Below are 5,028 nucleotides of genomic sequence, written 5' to 3' on the forward strand. Positions count from 1 at the left end.
GTAAGAAATATATCCAACTCCTTTTTGAATATATTTAATGAACTGGCCTCCACCACCCTCTGTGGCAGAGAATTCCACAGGTTCACCACTCTCTGGGTGAAGAAATTCCTCCTCATTTCAGTCCTAAATGGCTTACCCCTTATCCTTAGACTATGACCCCTGGTTCTGGACTCCCCGGCCATCATAAACATCCTTCCTGCATCTAGTCTGTCCAGGCCTGACAGAATTTTATAGGTTTCGATGAGATCCCCTCTCAATCTTCTAAACTCCAGTGAGTACAAGCCCAATCGACACAATCTCTCCTCATACGTCATTCCTGCCATCCCAGGTATCAGCCTGGTGAATCTTCGCTGCACTCCTTCCATGGCAAGAACGTCCTTCCTCAGGTAAGGTGACCAAAACTGCACACAATACTCAAGTCTCACCAAGACCCTGTACAACTGTAGCAAGACATCCTTGTTTCTGTACTCGAACCCTCTTGCTACGAAGGCCAACATACCATTTGCCTTCTTAACCGCCTGCTGCACCTGCATGCTTACCTTCAGCGACTGGTGCACAAGAACACCCAGGTCTCTTTGCACTGTACTGGACATTTATCTCATTGCAGTTTATGTGGGATCTGGCTCTGCCACACGTTAGTTGTCATATTTCCCTACATTACAACAGTGACTCTACTTCATTGGCTGTGAAGCACTTTGGGATGCCCTGAGGTCATGAAAGGTGCTATTATAAATGCAAATCTATTTCCTTTATCATTTTGGGTAGAGACCTTTGACAGAATAGGTAAAAAAAAAACACTTGTGTAAGTTCTGAAGAAGGGCTGAGCTCTACACTTTGACGTGTCTATTCTCTCCTGAGATGTTGCCTGATCTGCTGTGTCTTTCCGGCATTTGCAATTTTTTTTGCTTTATATTTGATAAGTGCATGTTCATGTTATTTCCAGTTTTGATAAAGATTCCACACCCAAAGAACAACTCTTCTGTTCTCTCCACAGATGCCACCTGACCTGCTTCCAGCATTTTCTGTTTTTGTTTCAGATTTGTAGCATCTGAAGTTTTTCGCTTTTTCATGTTAATTCCTTTCCTTCAATTTTCTCCCTCGCCCAAAGACACTCAGAATCACTGGGATTCAAATTTTTTGAAGAGGTAACAGAGAGTTGCTAATGGTAATGCAGTAGATGTAATTTATCTAGATTTTCAAAAGGCCTTTGATAAGGTACCCCATAATAGAATAATGAACAAGGTCAGAGAATGCAGAGTCAGGGGACAAGCAGCAGAATGGATTGCTTCAAGACAAAGCAGAGACTGCGAGTAAAGGGTAGCTATTCACAGTGGCAGAAGGTGGGTAGTGGTGTTCCACAAAGATCAGTGCTGGGACCACTGCTGTTCACAATTTATATTAATGATTTAGACTTTGGAATCAAAAACACAATTTGTAAATTTGTGGATGACACCAAATTGGGGCGGATAGTCAATACTGAGGAGGACTGCAACAAATTACAGGAGGACATTAATAAACTTGCAGAATGGGCAAATCATTGGCAAATGAAGTTCAACACAAATGTGAGGTACAGGTATTACATTTTGGTAGGAAGAATAGGGAGGTCACATCACTTGGCGGGTGCGAGTCTAGATGGGGTAGAGGAACAAAGGGATTTCGGAGTACAAATGCACAAATCACAAAGTTGCGACACAGGTTAGCAAGGCCATAAAAAAGCAAACCAAGCACTCGGGTTTATTTCTGGAGGGATAAAATTGAAAAGTAGGGAAGTTATGCTGAATCTGTATCGAACCTTGGTTACACCACACTTACAGTACTGCGTGCAGTTCTGGTCGCCATATTATAAAAAGGATATAGAGGCACTGGAGAGGGTGCAGAGAGGATTTACAAGGATAATACCAGAAATGCGAGGGTATACCTATCAGGAAAGGATGAACAGACTGGGTCTCTTTTCTCTTGAAAAAAGAAGGCTAAGGGTGACCTAATAGAGGTCTTTAAAACTATGAAAGGTTTTGATAGAGTGGATACAGAGAGAATGTTTCCACTTGTGGGGAAGAGCATAACTAGAGGCCATAAGATAGTCACCAAGAAATCTGATAGGGAATTCAGAAGAAACTTCTTTACCCAAAGAGTGGTGAGAATGTGGAACTCGCTACCACAGGGAGTGATTGAAGCGAATAGTATCGATGCATTTAAGAGGCTGGACAAGCATATGAGGGAGGAGGGAATAGAGGGTTACGCTGATAGATTTAGATGAGGAAAGACGGGAGGAGGCTCGAGTGGCACATAAACGCCAGCATGGACTAGTTGGGCCGAATGGCCTGTTTCTGTGCCGTATATCCTATGTAATCCTTTGTAATCCAGTTCCAATCAGCTGCCTTTGTACCACACCAAGCAGCCATTCTTCATCTGTGATCCTAGTAAGAGTTGTCATGCTATTTGACTGTTGAGAGCACCACAGCTGAGCCTGTCCCCACCCAAAGTTCACACACAAGCACTTGTTTTTTTAAATTCATTGATGGGATGTGGGCGTCGCTGGCTGGCTAGGCCTGCATTTAGTGCCCATCCCTAATTGCCCTTGAGAAGATGGTGGTGAGCCGCCTTCTTGAACCGCTGCAGTCCATATGGTGTAGGTACACCCACAATGCTGTTAGGAAGGGAGTTCCAGGATTTTGGCCCAGCGACTGAAGGAACGACGATACAGGTCCAAGTCAGGATGGTGTGTGGCTTGGAGGGGAACTTGTAGGTGGTGATGTTCCCATGCGTCTGCTGCCCTTGTCCTTCTAAGTGGTAGAGGTCGCGGGTTTGGAAGGTGCTGTTGAAAGAGCTTTGGCGAGTTGCTGCAGTGCATCTTGTAGATGGTACACACTGCAGCCACAGTGCGCCGGTGGAGGGAGTGCCAATCAAGCGGGCTGCTTTATCCTGAATGGTGTCGAGCTTCTTGAGTGTTGTTGGAGCTGCACTCATCCAGGCAAGCGGAGAGCACTCCATCACACTCCTGACTTGTGCCTTGTAGATGGTGGAAAGGCTTTGGGGAGTCAGGAGGTGAGACACTCGCCACAGAATTCCCAGCCTCTGGCCTGCTCTTGTAGCCACAGTATTTATATGGCTGGTCCAGTTCAGTTTCTGATCAATGGTAACCCCCAGGATGTTGATAGTGGGGGATTCAGCGATGGTAATGCCATTGAATGTCAAGGGGAGATGGTTCGAGTCTCGCTTGTTGGAGATGGTCATTGCCTGGCACTTGTGTGGTGCGAATGTTACTTGCCACTTGTCAGCCCAAGTCTGAATGTTGTCCAGGTCTTGCTGCATATGGACACTGACTGCGTCAGTATCTGACGAGTCTCGAATGGTGCTAAACAGTGTGCAATCATCAGCGAACATCCCCACTTCTGACCTTATGATGGAGGGAAGGTCATTGATGAAACAGCTGAAGATGGTTGGGCCTAGGACACGGCCCTGAGGAACTCCTGCAGTGATGTCATGTGATTGAGATGACTGACCTCCAACAACCACAGCCAACTTCCTTTGTGCTAGGTATGATTCCAACCAATGGAGAGTTTTCCCCTTGATTCCCATTGACTTCAGTTTTGCTAGGGCTCCTTGATGCCACACTCGATCAAATGTAGGGCTGCAACAACAAGATCAGGTAACTTAAGCACTGACTGGGAATTGAACCTAGGATCTGCCTTGTGTATATGGCTCGGTATCACAGGGTAATATATGTACTGTGATTTCTAAACCGGTATTGTTCTACTGTTGGATTTTGGAAAGTATGTTAGTGGACATGTTCTATTGATCATTTATTCTGAAGCTAAACTTTTCAATGCTGTAAGGTGCCACACCTAGTGGGGTGGATGACAACGTAGGCAACTTCTGCAATCAAGTGGCCGGCCCCACCAATGCTTGAATCAGAAGAAATGGAGTATCTTAAGTAGGCACAAACCTCAATTTTTGAGCTTTACTTTTTTTTAAAGTTTTTAAAAGTGCATTTGGTTTTTTTTGTTGAAAAGTATAGAGGTTACCCCTATAACAGGAATTGTAGAAAATTTCTAATGCTTTAAAGAAGCTTTTTATTCTGTTCTATTGCATTAGCAACAAAGTTTTAGTGACTTGTTAACATCAGAGTCTGTCTAGCAAATCAGCTGCTGGGTAATTTAAAAGCTCTTATCTGCCTTTTCATTGTTTGAGACACGTGGGTGTCCAACATGCCCTATTGGGAGGGCCCATGTATGTTCTACTCCCTGCTGTTGCCTATCCAACATGCAAGGAGGGGCACATTAAAAGCCAGGCTAACTGTATTGCAGCTGTATCTAACAAGCCATACAATTACCCATTAAGAGTAATTTTAACATACTTGATGCTGAGTTGGCTATATAAAAAAAATCAAAATACAAATTTCAAACCATTTTATACAAATTTAAAATACTGTAAATCACAGTACACATCAACAACAACTTTTATTTATATAGTGCCTTTAACTTGGTAAAAATGTCCCAAGGCGCTTCACAGGAGCGATTATCAAACAAATTTTGACACCGAACCACTTAAGGATATATTAGGACAGCTTGGTCAAACAGCTAGGTTTTAAGGAGTGTCTTAAAGGAGGAGAGAGAGGCGGAGAGGTTTAGTGAGGTACTTTAAAATCTTAGGGCCTAGGCAGCTGAAGGCACGTCGACTAATGGTAGAGCGTTGAAAATCTGGGATCCGCAAGAGGCCAGAATTGGAGGTGCACGGAGATAACGGAGGGTTGTAGGGCTGGAGGATGTTCGAGATATGGAGAGCTGAGGCCATGGAGCGATTTGAAAACACGGATGAGAATTTTAAAGTTGAGACGTTGCTGGACACTTTAACTTTAGCATTACCTTGATGCTCAGTTGATGAGGCACTGACCTGTGTGACACTGAGCCAGAGATAGGAAGGTCATATGTTCAGTAACACAGAAGAGGAAAGGACTGTCTGTGTGGAGTTTGCACATTCTCCCCGTGTTTGCGTGGGTTTTCTCCGGGTGCTCCGGTTTCCTCCCAC

The sequence above is a fragment of the Somniosus microcephalus genome, chromosome 19 (genome assembly GCF_052327205.1).
Source record: "Somniosus microcephalus isolate GS21.2 chromosome 19, FLI_Smic_1.0, whole genome shotgun sequence".
Classification (NCBI taxonomy): Eukaryota; Metazoa; Chordata; class Chondrichthyes; order Squaliformes; family Somniosidae; genus Somniosus; species Somniosus microcephalus.